The sequence below is a fragment of the Meles meles genome, unplaced genomic scaffold (genome assembly GCF_922984935.1).
Source record: "Meles meles unplaced genomic scaffold, mMelMel3.1 paternal haplotype, whole genome shotgun sequence".
Classification (NCBI taxonomy): Eukaryota; Metazoa; Chordata; class Mammalia; order Carnivora; family Mustelidae; genus Meles; species Meles meles.
In genome coordinates, this window is record NW_025721110.1 from 682,745 (window position 1) to 693,947 (window position 11,203).

Below are 11,203 nucleotides of genomic sequence, written 5' to 3' on the forward strand. Positions count from 1 at the left end.
CAAGGCTATTTTGACCAGGAAGTGTAGTATCACCAGAATGCAGAGATGTGGGACCCAATGTAAACAGGTTAGGTAGCCAATGCAGTCTCTGTGGTTTTTACCTTCAGTTGTCTACCCCAGGAGTGGAGTACGGAAATTGTTCCAGCCATCTCCTTTTCCTTGGGAGAGGGGTCTCCATGTTTGCTGCTCTCAGGGAAGTACTCCTAAAAGAGTGAAATTTCTCTCCTTTGTGCATCCCAGAACTTTTTCAATCACTGATTTCTTCTTCTCCGACTCTGGTTTATTTATGTCCCTTCCCTCCATGATCAGCACAGTGCTCTCAAGGCTCTATCTCAGTTAAGCTTGCTGATTTTTTTAAATTTAAATTTAATTAATTAGCATATAATATATTATTAGTTTAGAGGTAGGGGTCAATGATCCCTCAGCCTTACATAATACCCATTAGTCCTTACATCATATGTCTCCTTAATGTCCATCACCCAGGAACCCTATCCCTCCAATCCCCTCCCCTCCAGCAACCCTCATTTTGTTTCCTATGTTTAAGAGTCTCTTGTAGTTTACCTCTTTCTCTGATTTTGTCTTGTTTTGTTTTTCCTCTCTTCCCCTATGATCCTCTGTTCTGTTTCTTCAATTCCACATATCAGTGAGATCATATAATTCCTGTTCCCTATTGACTTATTTCTCTTAGCATAATACCCTCTATTTCCATCAACAGCATTGCAAATGGAAAGATTTCATTTATTGATGGCTGAGTAGTATCTATCTATCATCTATCTATCTATCTATCTATCATCGATAATCTCCACACACATATACATATATCACATCTTCTTTATCAATTCCCCAAGCTTGCTGACTTTTAAAACTTGGATCAATCAATTAATCCTCTGACTCCTGATTTTGGCTAGGGTTATGATCTCCAGGTCTCAAGACTGAGCCCTGCATCAGGCTCTCTGCTCAGTGGGAAGGCTGCTTCTCCCTCTTCCTGTGCCCCTCCCCTGCTTTATCTTTCTCACTTTTTTTCTCCCTCTCTAAATAAAATAAATAAGTTAAAACAAAACAAAGCAAACAAACAAAAATACAGGCTTTAGGAATACAATATGAGCCGGGACCTGTGGTATTTTTCTGTGAGAGGGTCTTCCTATGATGGGATTGAGTCAGGTTTGACTTAGAAGTTCAGTTGTTCCAGAGTGCAGGGACATGAGATTTGGAGCTAGCAGGTTCAGCAGCCAGTTTTGGGGTGGAGCTGTCCTGTTCAGGTGACTCTGCATTTATGCTGAAGGTCAGGGGAGGAAAGTGTTGCCTGATGGCTCCTTTGTCCCCGGAGTGGTGTCTCCATGAAAGTTACCTTTCATGAAGATTTTCTAGGAATGAATAATATTCCCCCCGTGTGCCCTAGGTTGTCCTCAGATCTTTATCTCTGCCTCTGCCTGTTTGCCTGCCTTCTCTGCATGAGTAGAATAGCACCTGCATGGCTCTGTCTCAGCCAAGTTTGCAGATCTTTAAACTTTAGTCTTCAAACCCTAGCTGATGGCAAAAACTCAAACCCTCTCCTTTAATCAGGTAATGGTTTTGGGGAAGTCTTTTCCTTGAACAATTCCCTGTGTACCCCCCTCTCTGTCTTTTCTCTGTGACCAGGGCTTCCTCCTTTCCATAGCACTCATTATCCATTTCCCCTCCAAACCACAACTCTGCTCTCCCTACCTTCCTCAATATGGCCTCTTCTTCTATTTGTGAAATTTGTTCTGTCAGTCCTCAAGTCAATTTCTAGGGTATTCAGGATGATTTGATAGATTCCTAGTTGTGTTCAAAGAATAGGTGAACTTAGGATCTCTTACTATAGTGCCATCTGATCTCCTCATCTTTAACTCTTTTTTAATATAGTATTTTATTCTTAAGTTGGACTGAATTTATTTTTGTTAAAAAATGAATTCACAGGACGCCTGGGTGGCTCAGTGGGTTAATCCTATGCTTTCGGCTCAGGTCATGGTCGCAGGGTCCTGGGATCAAGCCCCACATTAGGCTCTCTGCTAAGCAGGGAGCCTGTTTCCCCCTCTCTCTCTGCCTGCCTTTCTGCCTACGTGTGATCTGTCAAACAAACAAAAAAAATGAATTCACTTTAGTTAAGAAGCTTAGATAACCGTATTTCTTTTTTTTCCCATTTAAAGTTTTTTTTTAAATTTCTTTTCAGCGTAACATAATTCATTGTTTTGATAAATGTATTTCAAATCCGAAATTAATTTAATTGAAAAATCTTGTTTGTAAATTTTTAATGAGCATTTGGTCCCTGTTATTAAGCAGTGAATATCTTCTTTTTACATATTTGAATATTATGCTATGTGATAAGAATTGTCTTCCATCTTAACTAAATGCTTACTTTTAAATATATTACTATATTATCATATAGTTTCTTGTGATGAGACTATTTCCCATTATATATTTTAGAAAAATTCATACTTAAACCATTCCCAAATCAAAATCATAATCAGTTAATAGTTTATAAATTCATAAATGCTCACTTAGTTTTAGTATAAAAATATCCAAAATTATATATACATTGTAGACTGTGGATCTTCCATACTTATTTCCAATTTGAAAGAATTAGTCATAAATTGCTGTCATGCTTCGGATAATACAGGGCTTTTTACATTTTTATTCTACCTTCCTTATTTATATCTCCCTCAGAAAATAGAGAATATAGCAGAATTATCCCATAAGGAGTGATGGTCATTCATATAAATATAAAGATAACTATATTTATTTATTAATATATAAATGAAAATATATAAAATTGTGGTACAGAAGGATTGACCCAAATCATAATCCCAGTTCTCTTTGACTAGAGTTATGAGAATATAAAATGTCTAATGAACTATCTGTAACAACTTTTTTTTTAAATTTTAAATGTTCCTGTGTTTTTTTTTATTTCTTTTCAGAATAACAGTATTCATTGTTTGTGCACCACACCCAGTGCTCCATGAAATACATGCCCTCCCTATTACCCACTACCTGGTTCCCCCAACCTCCCATCCCCGCACATTCAAAACCTTCAGGTTGTTTTTCAGAGTCCATAGTCTCTCATGATTCCTCTCCCCTTCCAATTTCCCTCAACTCCCTTCTCCTCTCCATCTCCCCATGTCCTCCATGTTATTTGTTATGCTCCACAAATAAGTGAAACCGTGTGATACTTGACTCTCTCTGCTTGGCTTGTTTCACTCAGAATAATCTCCTCCAGTTCCATCCATGCTGATACAAAAGTTGGGTATTCATCCTTTCTGATGGAGGCATAATACTCCATCGTGTATATGTACCACATCTTCCTTATCCATGCGTCCATTGAAGGGCATCTTGGTTCTTTCCACAGTATGGCGACCGTAGCCATTGCTGCTATAAACATTGGAGTACAGATGGCTCTTCTTTCCATTACATCTGTATCTTTGGGGTAAATACCCAGCAGTGCAATTGCAGGGTCATAGGGAAGCTCTATTTGTAATTTCTTGAGGAATCTCTACACTGTTCTCCAGAGTGGCTGCACCAGCTTGCATTCCCACCAACAGTCTAAAAGGGTTCCCCTTCCTCCACATCCTCTCCAACACATTTTCTTTCCTCTCTTGCTAATTTTGGCCATTCTAACTGGTGTCAGGTGGTATCTCAATGTGGTTTTAATTTGAATCTCCCTGATGGCTAGTGATGATGAACATTTTTTCATGTGTCTGATAGCCATTTGTATGTCTTCACTGGAGAAGTGTCTGTTCATATCTTCTGCCCATTTTTTGATATGATTATCTGTTTTGTGTGTGTTGAGTTTGAGAAGTTCTTTATCGATCCTGGATATCATCCTTTTGTCTCTACCGTCAATTGCAAATATCCTCTCCCATTCCGTGGGATGCCTCTTTGTTTTGTTGACTCTTTCCTTTGCTGTGCAGAAGCTTTTGATATTGATCAAGTCCCAAAAGTTCATTTTTGCTTTTGTTTCCTTGTCCTTTGGAGACATATCTTGAAAGAAGTTCCTGTGGCTGATATCGAAGAAGTTACTACCTATGTTCTCCTCTAGGATATTGATGAATTCCTGTCTCACACTGAGGTCTATTATCCATGTCGTGTTTATCTTTCTGTACAGTGTAAGAGAATTGTTGAGTTTCATTCTTCTATATAGAGCTGTCCAATTTTCCCAGCACCATGTATTGAAGAGACTGTCTTTTTTCCAATGTATATTTTTTCCTATTTTGTCCAAGATTATTTGATGATAGAGTTGAGTGTCCATATCTGGGCTCTCCACTCTGTTCCACTGGTCTTTGTGTCTGTTTTTATGCCAGTACCATGCTGTCTTGGTGATCACAGCTTTGTAGTGAAGCTTGAAATCAGGTAACATGGTGCTGTCAGTTTTGTTTTTGTTTTTCAAAATTTCCTTAGAAATTTGAGGTCTCTTCTGATTCCATACAAATTTTAGGATTATTTGCTCCAGCTCTTTGAAAAAATACTTGTGGAATTTTGATCAGAACGGCATTAAAAGTATAGATTGCTCTAGGCAGTATAGACATTTTAACAATGTTTATTCTTCTGATCCAAGAGCATGGAAGGGTCTTCCATCTTTTTGTGTCTTCTTCAATTTCTTAAACAAAGGCTAATAATGTCTTTGGGGGATGTAAAATTTGAGTTTTTAAAGGAATGTTTTGGAAGTGGCTCTGATTAATTACTCAGCACTATATTGTATGTAACTTCTATCAATCCTTTCTTACAATGATTCTTATTCTTGAATAATCCATTTTGTATCTACCCAATCCTAATCATTTATATTTTCATGCACCTGTAATAAGTTGTTTTTTTATGAATCATCTAGATTCCCCCAGGGTCCCTCTCATAATCTAAATTTATGAAAAATTTTATCCTTAATCTGTATATCTATCATTTTCCCTGAAAACTGGTAATCAGGAGAACCAGTGCTCACTATTTAAGAATAAACTTTAATAGAAATAAAACAAATATTCTTCTATCAATTTTGATAAGTATAAAGAAGATATATTATTTTTCTTTATTGCAATCTCGCAATGGTATTCCATGTATACCATTGTTCTCTTTTAACTATTTTGAGGATATATACTATGTATATTAAAAGTAATATACTGGATAATACCATCAAGCTGGATTATTTCCATTATCACTTCTACATGTTAGCAAAACCTTTTTTCCCACAAGTTAGGAGGAAATAATAACCTCTTCGTTTACTCAAAAATTATCACAATGAAAACAAGAAGAGTGATAAGAATATACATTTTTTCAAATCTCAATTATTTTAAACTTCTAAATTATTTTTGTCCCTGCCTTCAATCCTGGAATAATATTGCTAAGGGGTATACAAGGTGCAAGCAACCTACTTCTGAGGCCACAGGACTAATGAGAACTTCCTCTACATTTGTACAGAGCACATCCTCTGAATCACTCTTCTCAGGGCCCCTATTACCTCCTTGTTTCTCAGGCTGTAGATGATGGAATTGAGCATTGGGGTCAGGATGGTGTAGAAGACAGCCAAGTCCTTATCCTCTTTGGGAGATCAGAAGGATCTTGGGCATAAATAAATGTAAGCAAATGGTGCTTGGTAGAAATCACTACAGTTAGGTGGGTGCAGGTTAAATGCGACTTCTTCCTCCCCTCTGTTGACCACACGTGGCAAATGATAAGGAGAACCCAAACATAGGAACTTGCAATGCCAATGAAAGGAAACACAAGGAAGAGGGTGGTGTTCTTAAACACTGTGTATTCATAGACCCAGGTGTCCATACAGGCCAGATTCAACATGGCAGGGACATCACAGAAGAAATGGTTGATGGTCCTAGATCGACTGTATGGTATATTGAGGGCATATACAGTGTGGGCACAGGAGTTGAATGAGCTCATTATCCAACATCTTATTAACATCAGAGCACATGTTTGTTTTACTCATATTAATGGGATAGTAGAGAGGAAAGCAAACAGCCACATAGCGATTATAGGCCATTGAGGCCAAAAATAATCCCTCTCTACCCACTAAAGTCAGGAAGAATAAGCTGTGAACCCCACACCCAATAAAATCTCTTCCCAAAGAGATAATTAAAAGCCATCTTGGGCAATGGTGGAGAGGAAGTTCAGGTCCATGAGGGAGAGCTAAGTAGAAAATACATTGGTGTGTGGAGATGAGTATCCATAAGGATGAGGATGATCATGGACAGGTTGCCAAAAAGAGCCAGTAAAAAAATACGAACAATGAGAATGAAGAAGAACAAGCCAATTCTTGATGGTGGAAACAACCCCAATAAGAAGAAATCCGTAGAAGCTTGGTTATTACATTCCACAGGACATTGATTTAGTTTCCCCTAAAGACAGACACATATAAAGTGTAAAAAATAAACTCGTATTAATTCGTTATTTTAATTACACTGTGATTTATTCAGAATACACAGCAACATAAAATAGTAATAATAATCGGGGTGCCCAGATGGCTCAGTCTGCTAAGAGGCTGCTTTTGGCTCAGGTTGTGATCCAAGGTCCTGTGATCAAGCTTCACATTGGGCTCCTTTATCAGTGCAGAGTCTTCTTCTCCCTCTTCTGCTGACCCTCCCTCTCCTCTTGCACTCTCATTCCCTCTCTCAAATGAGTACTTTAAAAAAAAAATCTAAAAACAATAGTTAACACTTATTTTGAAAAAAAAACACATTTTTTCCTTATAGATAAAATTTTATGAGGCAGACATTTATATCTAAATATTTAAAAACTATTTTATAGGGACGCCTGGGTGGCTCAGTGGGTTAAAAGCTCTGCCTTCGGCTCAGGGCATGATCCCAGGGTCCTGGGATTGAGCCCTGCTTCAGGATTTCTGCTCAGTAGGGAGCCTGCTTCCCCCTCTCTCTCTGCCTGCCTCTCTGACTACTTGTGATCTCTGTCTGTCAAATAAATAAATAAAATCTTTAAGAAAAAAATAAAAACTATTTTATAGGAATCTGTAAATTTGTGAGAATTATGCATTTTATAATGCCTTTATAAGATATGTATATTTTATTTTCCTACATAAATTTAACTGTTACCAAAGTCAGAAGTTACACTTTAAATGTAGGCATTATAAATAAAAATAAATGAATTAAATTACAGACTCATTTGAATACATTTTATGACTCTGAGAGGAATTTTGTTTAATAATTAAGCCCAATATCTCTGAAATTATAGTAGTCTATGAAGTCCTATTGCAGATATTCATTCATGTCCTTTGATTTCTGCACAAAAATGCTCCCAAATCATGCTTTTTAACAAGTATCAGTTTTTCCTCCTTTTGTCTGCAGAAATATACAATGAATTATTTTTGCCAAATACAATTTTCACAAAACAATTTTATTCTTCCTTCTCACACAACATCCAAAAACATTAGTTTAAGTGAACCCTTTTCATGAGAACTTATTCTTTAATTTTTTGTAACTTCCATGACTGTTAAGGTCTTTGAAAAAAGATGTGCATTCTGTCCATCTCCTTCCAAATAGTTACATCATACTATGCACCATGTTATGACACATCTTTTTTACTTATTCCTTTTTTCTTTGTTTCTGTGTATTTAAAACTCTTTTCATTCTAAATAAATGTAAGTTCAGCAAATATATGTATCACTCCTCTGTCATAAAACTCAGTTAACATAATATTAAACAAGTAGAAGGAGGACTTACCATGATGGAGAATTAGGGGGACTTTAAGCTTATCTCATCCCTTGAACACAGCTATGTAGTTGTCAAATCATTCTGAACACTGAATTAATCAATTGAAGGTCTGAAAGAACAAACCCTGCAAGTCTACCAGTAGAAAAATGACCAGAGATATAGCTGTGGATAAGTCAGTGAGGAGGTATCCTAATTATGGAGGCTATAGAAAAGTATTAGAAACAGTGGAGGGCAAAATCTGAACTTTTATAAGGTTACTGCAGTGGGGTATGTGTCCTGCTTATGGGTTCTTAGGTGTCAAAGTCACGTGGACTCACAGGTGTGACACTATGGTCTGAGGATCCCCTGGATTACAAGAATGGGTGGCTCCTGAGTACTGCAATGTTCCTATAGAAAAGAGAGTGGAAGCCAACTGAGAACAGTAAGTGTTTATGTTGGATTTCTGCTGTTTTGTCATAAACTGTGAAGCTACACAATGGTGTGACCACTTCTCCTGAGACAACTCAACAAACAGCAAAATCATGGCAAAAACCCTCTCCTGAAGGATCAACACTGGTCCACATGATGCCAGTCCCTACTCACATGCCTGAGATAAAAACCTGTCACAGGCAATGTGATCATGGGGTTCTAATGGAAACTGAGAACACAGTAATGATTGATTGCTCTTATGTGGGGCTCTCTGAAGAATGGGGGAGCACAAACTTTCATCTACAAAGCTAAAGAGCAAGGCACCACAATATTCATTCCACCCATCAGTATTAAACAGGGAAAAACAAAAACAAAACAAAAACAAAAACAAACAAACAAAAAGAGCACCACATAGTGGAGACCAGAGATGCTTACACCAAGCCCTGACCCCCTCTGCCCTAGAGGTTCTTTTCCATTAGGTCAAATCCAATGAGAATCAGTACAGCAGAACTTTCCTACTGAAGACCACAACAGACAACTTGCTCACAAGAAGATTACTTATCATAAATTGCTGCAAAGCTTTAGCTCTAGGGGAAAATAGCATCTAGGTGCCATTTTACTTTTATTTTTTTATTTTTCAGTATTATTTTTTTATTTTCAAATTCTTAAAAATTCACTTTATTTTTATTTATATATATATACACTTTGAATATATATGCATTTTTGTTTACATTTACTTTCTTATTATTACATCATCATCATCATTATTATTTATGTTAGGATATAGAGATTTTCTAATTTTTTAAAGATTTTATTTATTTATTTGACACAGAGAGAGATCACAAGTAGGCAGAGAGGCATGCAGAGAGAGAGGAAGGGAAGCAGGCTCCCTGCTGAGCAGAGAGCCCGATGCAGGGCTTCATCTCAGGACCTGAGCCAGAGGCAGAGGCTTCAACCCCCTGAGCCACCCAAGCGCCCCAGGATCTAGAGTTTTTTAACAAACATATAAAAACATACCAAGGACATAGATATTTTCCCCATTGTTTTTGTTGTTGTTGTTGTTTTGGTTTTGTTTCCTTTTAATTTCTTTATTATTTTCTTTTCTGGACCAAATGATGACAGAGAAAAATTCCTACCAAAAGAAAGAAGAGGAAGCAGAACTCATGGCCAGAGATTTAATCAATACAGATATAAGTAAGCTGTCTGATATAGAATTTAAAACAATGACTATAAGTATACTAGTTGGGCTTGGAAAAGCATAGAAGACACTATAAAATCTCCTACTACAAAGAGAAAAGAACTAAAATCCAGTCAAGCTGAAATTAAAAATGCTATATCTAACTTTCAATCCCAAGTGGAGGCCATAAAAATGAAGATAGACGAAACAGAGGGGTGACTCAGTAAACTAGAAGAGAAAATTATGGAAAATAATGAAGCTGAAAAGAAGAGGAAAGCAAAAGTCATGGAACACAAAGGTGAACTTAGGGAATTCAATGACTTATTAAAATGTAGTAATATAATATCATAGGTGTCTCAGAAGATGAAGAGAGAGAAAAAGTGGTAGAAAGTTTATTTAAACAAATTATAGCTGGATACTTCCCTAATCTTGAGAAAACACAGACATCGAAATCTGAGAATGCCCATTAAATCAAGCTGACCATCACCAAGGCACCTCACATTCAAATTTGCAAGATATACAGACAAGGAAAGAATGCTGAAAGCAGCAAATGAAAAAGTCAATAGCTTTCCAGGGAAGAAGTATCAGGTTGGCAGCAGATCTATCCACAGAAATATGGCAGGCCTTGAAAATAGTGGAAGAAATATTCAATATGCTGAATGTCAGCTAAGAATTGTTTACCAGTAAGGCAGTCATTCATAATAGAGAGATAAAGTTTCCCAAACAATAAAATACTAAAGGAAATCATGACCACTAAAGTAGACCAGCAAAAATTTTATAGGTGACTTTTTGAGTTGAGTGGCAGAAAACAAAATGAAACAAGAATGAAGACAAGAAAGGACCAGAGAACACCACCAGAAATCCCAACTCTACAGAATACAAAATAGAACTAAATTCATACCTATCAATACTAATTTTGAATGTAAATGAAATAATTATCCAAAGACAGAATGTCAGAATATACTGCCCAGAAGAGATTCTTTTTATTTTATATTTTATTTTTATTATATTTAAATTCAATTAATTAACATAGTGTATCATAAGTTTCAGAGGTATAGTTCAGTTATTCATTCGTTATATATACCACCCAGTGCTCATTACATCATGTGCCCTCCTTAATGCTCATCATCCAGTTACCCCATCACCCACACACTTCCTCTACATCATACTTCAGTTTGTTTCCTGTAGGTAAGAGTCTCTTATGGTTTATGTCCATCTCTGTTTTGATCTTATTTTATTTTTCTTTCTCATCCCCTATGACACATTATTTTGATTCTTAATTTCCACATATAAATGAAATCATAGGATAATTCTCATTCTCTGATTGACTTATTTAACTTAACATAACATCTATGTCATTGCAAAAGGTAAGATTTCATTTTTTATAGGGGAGTAATAATCCATAGTGTGTACACACACACACATCTGTGTATATACAATTTCAGGTTGAAAGTAATGGGATGGAGAATAATTTGTCATGATGATGGATATCAAAAGAAACCTGGAATAACCATACTTATACCAGACAAAATAGACTTTAAACCAAACACTGCAACTGAGATGAAGAAGGGTATTATATCATAATTATGTGATTTATCTAACAAGAAGTTCTAACAATTGTAAATATTTTTGGACCCAAGGATATAAATCAATCAAATGTAATTAAAAACAAATTCACTAATAATAATATGATAACAGTGGGGGATATTAACACCCCCTTACAGCAACGAAAAGATCATCTATGCAGAAAATCAATAAGAAAAAAATGGCTCTGAATGACACACTGGACCAGATGGACTTGACAGGTATATTCAGTACATCACATCCTAAAACAGCAGATTATACATTCTTTTTGAGGTCACATGAAACATTCTCTAATATAGATCACAAACTGGGTCACAAATTAGCCCTCAATATATACAAAATGTTGAGATGTACCATG